The 12,116-nt window shown below is 31.2% G+C and overlaps 1 protein-coding gene across 1 annotated transcript in view; it reads right to left on the bottom strand.

The window, feature by feature from the left end:
* The window catches only part of LOC145317004 (patched domain-containing protein 3-like), a 58,617-nt gene that overhangs the window by 44,038 nt on the left and 2,463 nt on the right, over positions 1-12,116 (bottom strand). The gene's annotated exons all lie outside the window — the stretch shown is intronic.

The raw sequence follows: 12,116 nt of genomic DNA, 5'->3' as shown, positions 1-12,116 counted from the left end.
ATATAACTTACTAAACTGGATTTAATCAGGCCGATAGATAGATATGCCTATGTTTCAAGCAGACGGCTGAAAAATTTAACTTTATTAAGTTTTTAAGAAAATTTATTGTATATCCATATCTAGTTGTTTAAAGGAATAATAATAAATAAGCATATCAATTTTATATTATTAAAATATTCCTTTTATAGTGATTTACTCTAATATTAATTTGTAAAATTAGATTTTTTATGAATTAAGTATACTTTTTTCTGAAGGCATACAAATTAAGCAAATAATTGTTTATTGGCCTATCTAATTGTTAAGTGTGTTTTAGTTTTAAGTAACAATACTATGTTAAAATTTTATAAAAAATCAAATTTCCTTACTTTTATCAACCCTTAGATGTTTAAACCAATTTTTTTGCCTTATATTTCTATTTTAATATGGTTTAATAAACAACATTTTTAACATGTATTGCACAGAAAAAAAATAAAACATACACAATAAATCAAAAATTTGAAAAATGTTAGAATGTTTTAATCAGTGGCGTGCAAAGCACTTTGTCTAGGGGGGGGGCATTTTGAAGATTTTGTAAAATTTTGCCCCCCCCTAAAACAAAGTGCCCCGGGGGGGCACTTTGCTTTAGGGGGGGGCATTTTGATTATATATACTAATTTTAAATAAGGGCGTTTTAAGGGGTGGGATTATTTGATTATGGGCCTTCTAGTCCTTATCCCTTCTTCCCCATCCCTTCCCCCATCCCTATTTCCCATTTATATCCCCCATCTCTTCCCCCCCCATCTCTTCTCCCCCATCCCTTCTCCCCACCCTGCAATGACCAAAGGTAAGGGAGCTAGAAAGCATCTTCGAAAAAAAAGTACAGAAGATAATTTAACCTTCCTCCCCCCCCCCATTACATAACATTTTTTATGGGTGGAAGGAGATGTTATAAAATCTCAGCAGGAAGGATGAATAACACCATTAAAAAAATTTTGGGGGGGGGAGATAAAACACTAATTTTGGAAATAATTTACCAAACAAGGAAGACAACATCTTTAAGTAGCAAAACAAAAAAAATCATTAATAAGAATACAGACAAGTAGATTTAAAGAGCATCTGTTTAAATAAATATATATTTTAGGTAGAAAAAGTCACAAATCCTTTTTCTTGTATGTTGTGTGATGACAGTCAAAGTAAATTACATACTGGATGCTTGAAACAGCGAAAAATTTTATTTTTTTTTATATTATAATCCACAAAAAAATTTATCGTACCATAAAAACCCAAGATATAAAGAACTATGTAAAAAATAAAAAAAATACTTGTCCTTTCATATACAGATATAAAAATCTCTTAGAAATATGGAAAACTTTGGGATATAGTCTCTTTTGTGGCAACGCCTCTTAAGGGGCATTTCGTTGTATTTTCATAGTAGCTTTTAATAGGTTATTCTAGGTTAAGTTAGGTCAGGTGATTTCCCCGCAGGGTTAGGCAATTGGCCCCACAGGAGCTATAAATAGGGGAAAAGTTACTGTGAAAATACGACGAAATGCACCTTAAGAGGCAATGTCACAAAAGGGACTATACCCGAAATTTAAAAGATACAAAAATAGCCAAAAACGTCCTGAAAAGCAGTCCGACATCCATGAATTTTTAATAGTTAATTATACTCCATAATGATGGAAATGTTAACATTAAGTTCTAGCCTTCTATTTTTAATTGCAGTGGAAAAAATCACATTTCCCCCTTAGCATTACGTACTGACAGCCATAGTGAATTATAGAGAAGCTAAAAAGTTATAACCAACATATCCTACCCTCTTTAAATGGCACTTTAAAACTCTGTTAATTTTTCATTAAGTGGTGTTTCCAAGGATTTATAAGGGCGGTGCGTGAAGCGCACCTAAAAATATTTACTCCCCCTTTGAACTAAAATCAATTAAAGACAGCAAGAGTGGCGTATTTTATCAAGTTAGGAATATAGAGTGTAGTTAGTTTTAAGGGTTTTTAATAAAAATTGCCATAAAAACATGTCTTTTTGTAAGGGTATGTACACAAAAAAAATGATAAACTTATCCTGAAAATAATATGACATCATATATAGTTATTCATTTAGACAGACATATAGTGTTGAGAAAAAGGCTTAGATAAATATCAACGCTGTTTCTTTTTTATATAAAATAACTTTTTGATTAAATATTTGTTGTTTACAAATGTTTTTATAGAAATAAAAACAAAATATACAATGCAATGTGATAAAAAGCAGAAACCATTTGGAAGTGCGCGAAGCGCAAATTTTTTTCTTCAAATATGCAGGGAGGGAGGGGTTTTTGGGCTATTTATTACACTAGTCCGCAATATTTCATATAAAATTTTCTTTTTCTTTGGCTCAACAACTTTGGGGACTTTAATGGAATTTTGATTGGTTGGTTTATTAAGTCGAGTTTCCATACATTTCATCCACTAATTGTAATCTATATAAGGGGTAATTTAGTGTATCATCATTGGGGATGTACAAAATTTCTTTGGTAAAAAGTTTATTTTATACAAAATAAAATACTTCCTATTACCTGGTTTGTTATGTTCAGTGAAAAAAGATTATAACCTAAGGGGGGGGTTTTTAATGCAACCATCTCGTAATCAGTGAGCAAATGGCACTTAGAATTCGAATTTCCATTTATAATTTTGCATGAGTAATCCTTGGTAGGTCTATTTTCCCTAAATCGAACAAAAAGTTGGAAAAGTAACAGCTAACGGCTGGCGGCTCAGCTGTTTTGCCATTTTTTTGACATCTATATTGCAAATTAGTCACGAAACCTCTCTCAACACAATACTCTTTTCTACTCCAAAACGCTATCAAACGGTTCTAGACGGTAGCTGTTGGTACTAGAAGTTTTAAAATTGGTTATTGCTATCATTTAACATGAATTAAACCAAAAATATGTTTTAAAAAGTCGATTCCTACGTAATTGATGATGGATTTACCCTGAAAATAGACAAAAAACGGCTGAACGGCTGAGCCGCTAGCCGTTACTTTTCCAACTTTTTGTTCGATTTAGGGAAAATAGACCTACCAAGGATTACTCATGCAAAAGTTCAGATCGAAATTTGAATTCTAAGTGTCATTTGCTCACTGATTACGAGATGGTTGCATGAAAAAACCCCCCCTTTCTACACTAATTAAAAATTTTAGTAAGGTTAAATAAACAGTAACTGTCTGTTTGGCGCGAAGCGCCAAAATTTTTTTTTAGTATTTCTTGATCTTTTTTTGGAAACTGGGATAGTTTTGCTTTTTGTAGGGTAGGGGGCAAAAAGGGGCATTTTTGTTGACTAGGGGGGGGGGCAAAATGGGGCATTTTTCAACATTTAGGGGGGGGCAGGGGGGGCGGTGGCTAGGGGGGGGCAGGGGGGGCGGTGGCTAGGGGGGGGCAGGGGGGGGCGTTTTGGTCGCTAGGGGGGGGGGGCGATTGCCCCAAATGCCCCCTTCGGTTCGCACGCCACTGGTTTTAATTTGAAATAAACTATATACAAACAAGGACAAAGACGTCCAAGCTTTTTATTATTAAGGGATTAATAAAAATTTCATATTGGGGGGGGGGGGGTAGAAGGGTTATCTTGTTTACCTCCGAAAATTTTATAGGGGCATATGAGTATAGGGAATTAAAAAATTTGATTATGGTGGGTAAACACCCCAGTTTTTTTCAGCTTTTGTAAGAAAATAAAGGAATATGGCATTAATAGTAGAATTTAAATGACTTATTCATCTTAAGCAAATCATATTTTTAATCTTGAAAATTTATCAATAATCATGTTGTTTAGCCGGTAATCCTAATGTCTTTAAACAGACGAACATAACCTTGTTATAAAACTGCTTTGCCTCTTTAAAAAATGCAAAGTTCTTGGAAAATATGTAAATTAGCAGACCGTAAACATTTATCAGTCTCTCTTCAATAAAATAATTTGTTGGCTTTTTGAATTTATTTAAAATACTTTAATTGACTATATAATAGATAGATTTGAAATGTATTTAAAATTTTAGACGTGTTTGTATATTATACCTTTTATTTAACCAAGCCTGTGACCAATATGAAGCTTCCCTGTCATATAATTACAGTTTTGAATCAATTATAAAAAAGATATTTTTACTAAACTACAAAATATGAGACTTTAAAGTCTAAATGAAAGTGTCTAGGCCTTAAATGATGGCCCCCTCCCCACGATATAACCCCCCACATAGATTTACCCCCAAGAAATGTATGGTAAAACATCACTACCGCTTAAAGTCATTCAGTTGGACTGTACATTAAAATGGTCGCTAAAATTTTATATAAAAAAAACACTTTCTTTGTTAAAAAATAGACTTTGTTGACTTTTTATGATAATTAGAAGTGGACATTAATTTATCTTTCATTATCCTGTCCCTTAAGATCCCCCTGATCCTTGGGCTAATAATAAAAACTAAAGGTGGGTGGTATAAGACACCCAAATGTATAAGCCCACTTTCCTTTAACTTTCCCCTTAGTTTCCCCAAGCAAATTGGAAGTAGGCCTCTTCTATAAGAGGACACAGACAAAAATTCAAAAAGTTGGATGTTTTAAATCTTTTTGCTAAACAGGGATGATTATTGAAATATTTCTTATATTTTACGTCATTAGTAAAACGTCAAACATATTTGAAAGGCCAAATTTTATAAATCATACCCATCTATCTCAGGAAATATTTTTTAAAAAAGAAATCAATACAAATAATGTTTTATTTGGCTGTCTTGTTTATATTTTGAAATATCCTCTCATATTATCAACAAAAATAAACTTTTGTATGCCATGTTCTACAATTTATTTTATTCTGTATGTCTATCTCTGCTTTTTATATATAAAAGTGTACGAAGGTGAAATTCCTGTTAGATTTGGTCAGTTTTCACAAGGAATGAAGGGATATGACAATGAATAAAAAAGTACCCCCCCCCCCTCCCTGACTACTAGTCGTGAGAGATTAAGGTTATTAGGGGGGTAAAGGAATGTAGAATATTTTAGGTACATTGCCTCCCTCCCCCCTCCTTTATCCCTGGTTTCAACATACAGGTGAAACATGTGTGAGAGAGGGGGAAAGAGAGAGAAAGTGAGAGAGATTTGGAGAAATAGAAAGATAGAGTTAGAAGAATAGAAAGGCAAAAAGATGAAAATACCTATACAGAGAAGTAAGAAATTAAATAAAAAGCTAGAAAAATACAATTTTCAAATGCCCTCTCCTGCATAGATAAACTTTTTTTATAAATGGTTTTAAACTATAAGCTAAACCTTTAAACAAACTAAAGTTTGTTGGGTTGTCTATTTATTATTCTTTTTATCTTCGTTATCTTTGTATGATGTCATTCTTGTATTAAGAAAGACCTAAGGCAGGTTTAAAAGCTTTGTTTAGTTTATACATAAGTTAAAAATACATATAACCCTAAAAGCGTCGTCCTTATATAGATATTACCAAAATAATATACAGCTAAGATCGTTCAGGGAATTTTGAAAATTTTAATTTTGCTTAAAATTTTACTGTTATTCATAAATTTCTGAAATATATAGGTTATTTTTTGCTGGAAATCTTGCAATTGCCCCTAGTGGCTACTAGGGGCGTAGCCGCTAGTACTCTAAAAAAAAGTAGGAAAAATAAAACGCAGTTAAATCTAAGAAGCAATATATACATAAAACAGTTAATTTTCATAGTCCTAAAGGGACACTAGCTTAGATTACATTATTTTTTTTATTTCGATTTTTACAATCCTTTGAATTGATGTAACATAATGTTTGTCTGTATGTGTGTCAGCTAAGATTTAGTGGTTTATTTCGACTATTTGGCATTTATTAAGAGTGGCCATGAATGTCATATTAAAGAAATACTTTGCCCAAATTCCTGAAAATTTATGTATTAAGAAATAAATATTTAATAGATTGAAAACTTAAGTTTCTATATTACTAAAAATAAATCCCAGCAAACTAGTGTCCCCTAAAAAGCTTTACTAATATTTTGTAGTAATCTGTTAAAAGGTAATAAAAGGTTAATATAAAATTACGGTGCTTTTTATAACACTTAATCCTTATATTTTTCAATTAATTGCAAATGAAAGGAGTGGGTAAGCATCTGAAAAACTAAATAGGCAGTATTTTATAACTACAATATAGATACACGACAAAAGTAAATTTTAGAAAATGCATTCTTCTAAAAGGGCCATTAGCAAGTAACCATAAACTAAAAAGGTCTTGAACTTACTTTGTTTATTGTTGCTTCACATTTTCAGGCCTATTTTTGGTCCTTAACATATTTCTGGAATGTATGTACTATTTGTTTAATGCACCTTACCATGATGTATGTATGTAGCCTTGATTCTCTGAAGTTAGGATTCAGATGCACGAGGAGATTGGAGGTGAGAATCCTTTGGCCAATTATAGATTGGTAAGCTTCCGCACAGCTGAGTGTATTCTATGTTACATTACAAGCTGACCCGCAATTCTCGTGGAAGCTACTCAATTAATACATCACCCTGGCCTAGAGTTTTGGCAGGTGCTCCATATTAAGCCACCCTAATTAATGGCACTCTCATATGAATGAGGAGCATGGACGAGGGAAAGCACGATTACAGTTACTTGATAGGTAGGATCCTAACTTCCTACAAATCTCCCTCCTTACAACCTAAGGGCATCTCAGGGAAGGTTGTGTGGTTATATTCTGACAAATTGCAACAGCATTTGTCATCCAAGTGCAATATCTATGAGGGGACTTGAACTCGGATTTTCCCAACCACAGCGTAGTGCGCTAACCACTACTCTATGGGACACCCTACCTTACCATGATTATAATCTTAGCCATAGCATTATATATTTCCTATTTTCTAAAATGCCACATCGAATTTGGATGTCCTGTGTGTTGTATAAGATCTTGATAACTAATTAAATGATAGGCCTATAATTTTCAGGAAAGTTTTGTATAGATAAATCTCAAGTTCTTGGCTGTTTTTGACTATGTACCATAATTTCTTTTGACAATATTTACGACTCGACTATAAGGATTAATCAAGAAGTGTTAATGGCTGATATGATATTAACATGACTACTTACTTGTGTTGACATAATAACGACTCCATTTTTAACATGGTTGATTATCGTATTGTCTTTGTCACTGATATATCACAATACAATGGATATATGTTTACTTGGATAGAGCACCAGATTTTCATCTTCTCTAATAAAGTGAAACACGAAGCGTGGTAAAATAATGATTCTCTACTTCCACCCTATTCACCAAATTCCCTTCCATCTTACTGAATGAACGAACTGACCAATGAATGTCATGGGAAATAGCAACCGAATAAAAAAAAATTTCCCTGTCATAAAATCCACGCATATTGTACATCCATTCACTATAGTTAACACCTCTGGTAGTAGTACGCCTCTAAGTAATGGTCTTAAAATTAAAGTATTTCCGTTCGTTGTTAAAGCTATACACAAAGTAAAGTTTTAGCTTTGTTCGCATTGTTAGGTGTATTTTCTACTGATTTATATTTTATAAAAATTGAGCATGATGAAATTGTGCTATTAATTTGAAACATTTCATATTTTTGGGGAAGCTTTAATAATAATCTGTTTCTGTTTTATATAAATTATTTATAACAAACTCGCGCCAATGCTAAGAGGCCTTTAAGGTCACTTGAGGTACTTTCAATCTTAGTATTAAGAAAAACTAAAAAAATGGGGAGGGAGTCTTTGTTTAGGGGCGATTACAAGAGTTTTGAGGTACTGTCTCCCATAATAGCTATAAACCTTTCCAAGACATATGAGAAGCTACAATGTAAAGAAAAAACCTTATTGGATCTTCGATTATCGCGATTTTTCTACGCATGAACAGAGAGACATCTAGTTACTTTTATACAGGGTTTTAATTTATAATATACACACAAGAAAGGCTCTATCAATGATTTTTAAATCCCTTTTTCGCGCATTTTTCATTCGTGCTTTAAGCAAATTATCCTTGGGGAAAAAAATAAGAGAAATTAAGACGATGACAATAAAAAAAATATTTTTTTTTCAAAAGTCATTGAAATTTCAACCCACACTTCTTAAATTGTTAGAATAAAGGAAGCATGATTGAAACAAGACTAATTTTTAATTGAAACGTTAAAATTATTATCTAATGATCACTACTACAACTCATAATTAGGCCGTGTTAAGATCTAAAAACAAAGATCATCAAATCAAAGGGTTAAATGTTACGTGTAAGAATGCAAAATGTAATTCGGTGGTAGAATAATCAAAGTAACTTCAAAAGGGAAATTTTTAAAAAGAATTTTATTATTTATTTTCTACAATAGCAATGCATTAACCTTTAAAAGTAAAACAAGGATGACAACATCCATAAAAGCGAAGCTCTGAAACGGTAGGACAAACGGACATTAACACTTGTATAATGTCAGAACTGAATAATCAGAATGCGAATGTATAAGAGTAAAAGTAAAATTGGAAGTAAATTTGTTGAAAAACTGCTTGATACAGGATAATGATTATGGACATACTTACATTTTTAGGACTTGATTATAGAGTTGCTTCGCTTATAAAATTGTACTTTGTTGTCCCAGGAATAAGTATACCAAAAATCAGACCAATCGGATAATTAGGTCACATACAAATTTGTTGTTAAAAATGTAAAAAAAATCAACATGTTTAAAATGGACGTACGGACATTCTGTTAATGATTATAGAGTTGCTACGCTTTCTAACTCGTACCTAACTATTACAGGAATCACCATGCAAAATTTGAAATCGATAGGACAATTCTAACATGCCTAAATTAACGAAAAAAGCTATTTAAAAAGGTAAAAAAATCAACATGTTTACAATGGACGTACGGACATTTTGGTAATGATTATAGAGTTGCTACGCTTTCTAAATCGTACCTAACTACTAAAGGAATCACAATGCAAAATTTGAAATCGATAGGACAATTCTAACATGTCTAAATTAACGAAAAAAGCTATCCGTGACGGACGGACGTACGGACGGACCGACCCTAATTATAGAAAAGCTTCGCTTTTAACAAATACTTATATACCCCCCCACCCCCCATCCCCCCAGCCCCTAATAAGATAAACAATTTTTAAAAGCTCCTTGAAAGGATGAACATTTTTTTATGTAGTAAAATATAATTTTTTAGTTTCATTTTCATAATCATAGGTAGGTATATGAGTTCAATTTAAGGGCCAGAAAGGCTAAGAACAAAGTACCTTGAATAGATAGTTGATAATAAATTGATTCCAATATTTAAGTTAGGTTTCAATGGTCATATTTAAGCAACATATGACTAGGAAATATTTTTTAGTACATTCCCACTAATAAACGATATCAATGTTATTAGTCATTTATAGACTAATAAACATTTTGTTGACCTACAAATTTCAATGGTTTACGTCGTTGATATTACTGTTTCTATGGAAGTGGTCATTACTGTCATTTTATTTACAAAAATAGCTATTTATCGCATTGTATTAAAAACAGCTGTCCGCGGATATTAAAATGTACAATTATAAGATTGAAATTAGTTTTTTAGTCCTGAGATGCCAAAAGGCACGGGCTAAAAAACTTATTTTAATCTGTTTATCTTATATTCGTAGAAAACTGGATATAATACGATGCTAAACATAATTTTTCAGTATGGCTGAGAACCGATTTTAATCCACTGCATATTTATCAGTTTCGAAACAATAATGTAAATTATATTCCCTAATATTTACATCGACAATTGAACTATCCAGAAAGAGTATTTTATTTTAATTTAATATCAGGATAAATTTAAATTTTAAAACGACTTGGAAAAACGTTTTTGCAGCATTGAATTCACAAATATTTTTATGAATAAACATGGCATATGGATTACATTAGACTATACTGCGCTGTTCCTGAGGTTATATGCAGCAAAGGTATCACAGCACAGTTGGTGGGTGTAGCCTGCTACTGTGATTCCATTTATAGCATGTATGGTTATAAGAAAGGATAGTATGGGTTCTTTAAAGCAAATAATATTTTAATTTTTATGTTTCATTGAAGTTTTTAAAAGATGGTTGTTTTTAATCGTCAAAACTATATAGATTATTTAAAAGCTAAAGTCTTTTGTTAATAAAGTTTAGTTCAAACATAAAAATATGTTTAATAAATAAAAAGTTCAAAATCCTCTGTTATAATACAGATATACTATGTATGCATTATAAAATGCACTATATTACCTTTTAGCTATAAATACATTATTAATTTGCTTAACGCTTTTTATATGTATTTATGTTTTGAAATGTAAAGCTTTTTATAAGGATTTATATTTTAAAATGTATATACTTTATTAATCACAATTTTTAATGTTTGAAACTTAAAAAGTGTTTTTTTAAAGTATTTTGATTTTATATAAAAAAATCTTTTATATCTAAAAGGATTATTTGAAAGGCTTATTTTATTAACATTTAAAACATGACCTTTCGGCTTTTATTCAATTTAACCTTTAAATATATCTTTTACAGTATAGACTTTAACATTTTTATTGCTTGTTTTTTTCTTCCCTGTTAAAGAGTTTAAAGAAATCAGCTGCCATTTTTTAAAGCGAAGCTTTTCTGTAATTAGGGCCTGTGCGTCCGTCCATATGTTGATAAGCTCTGATCCTTTATTAGGCATGTTAAAATTTTCCTATCGATTTCAAACTTTGCATGATGATTCGTGGTACTGTTAGGTACAAGTTAGAAACCGTAGCAACACTTTAATAGTTACCAGAATATCCGTACGTCCATTGAAAACATGCTCATTTTTAACTTCTTTGATTTATTTTTTGAAACAAACAATCTGATAAATATTATTTAAAAGGATATTGAAGTTAATTTTTGATTCTATTGTCAACACTTTATATGATATTTTTGGTAAATAGCTCATTTAATACAAGTTAAAACCTTGTTATTAAATAATATTTTTTAAAAGTTTTTTTAATTGCTTCTAACTATCTCGTTTTTGTAAATGAGATAACTACTAACCATGTGGTGACTTTTTATCAGCGAGGCGAGGCTTCTCTACATTTGAAGTAAGTCTTTCTGCTATAGACGTCAAGCATTTGTAACAAAAAAAAACAATTTCAAACATGTAATTTACATCTTCAAGAATAATTTTGAATTTAATAATTTTGTCAACTTGAAAGAAGCATATCAACTCTTTAGTTAAATTCACTTTATAACTACTAGTACAGCAGCTAGTAAATTTAACAAAAGTCATCTTGTTTTGGATATTGTTATCCTTGTTTGTAATCTTTATTGAACATTTCTGTACACTTTAAAAATATAATAACAAATTTCTAAAGCTATAAATAATAAAACAATTTTATGCCCACGGCAAGATAACTTCATTTTGGTAATTTTTTCTGATTATGAAACGTGAAATTTTTACAATACTTTCATTATTTTTTTTCGTAAAGGGTTCTTAAGGGATAAGACAATGGTAGATAAAATGATATAAATCCCCAATGGTGATAAACACAATGTTCCCTTCTGTAGATTAAAATTTATGATTGAGAAGTTTAGTCACTACTAGTTTGGAAATACCCTATAATAGTTATTTCTCGTATCGTATTATAAACGGCTTTCCGCGGATATAGAATGTATTTTTAGCCGGTGCCTTCGGCACCTCGTGGCTAAAAAACTAGTTTTAATCTTATGATTGTACATTTCTATATTCGTAGAAAACTGGATATAATACGATGCTAGACATAGTTTTTTCGTATGGATGAGAACCGGTTCCTATCCACCGGATTCGAATGAATACGAGAAAAATTAATTAAAAGTACCAAAAGGTTTGTGTCCATCCATTGTATGAATAGCATAAATAAATGTGGTTATAACTGACATGTTTGTGAAATGTCGTTATAACATTATGAGAAAAGATTGACAAAGTTATGCGTGAAATATAACTACCCAAATGAATTGTATTTACGTGGTAAAAAAAAACTAAAATTTCTAATCCTTTCTAAACTTAACATCATGGTCTAATTGCAATCATGACAAATCTTTTTTGTGGGACACTGTAAAAAAGCTATAAGATTTTTAAAACAATAAAAACTAATTCAGACCTTTCAGTT

This window comes from Acartia tonsa, chromosome 4 (assembly GCF_053477335.1).
Source record: "Acartia tonsa isolate MP-2025a chromosome 4, ASM5347733v1, whole genome shotgun sequence".
In the NCBI taxonomy this organism is placed as follows: domain Eukaryota; kingdom Metazoa; phylum Arthropoda; class Copepoda; order Calanoida; family Acartiidae; genus Acartia; species Acartia tonsa.
This window is presented reverse-complemented; position numbering and strand designations above follow the sequence as displayed.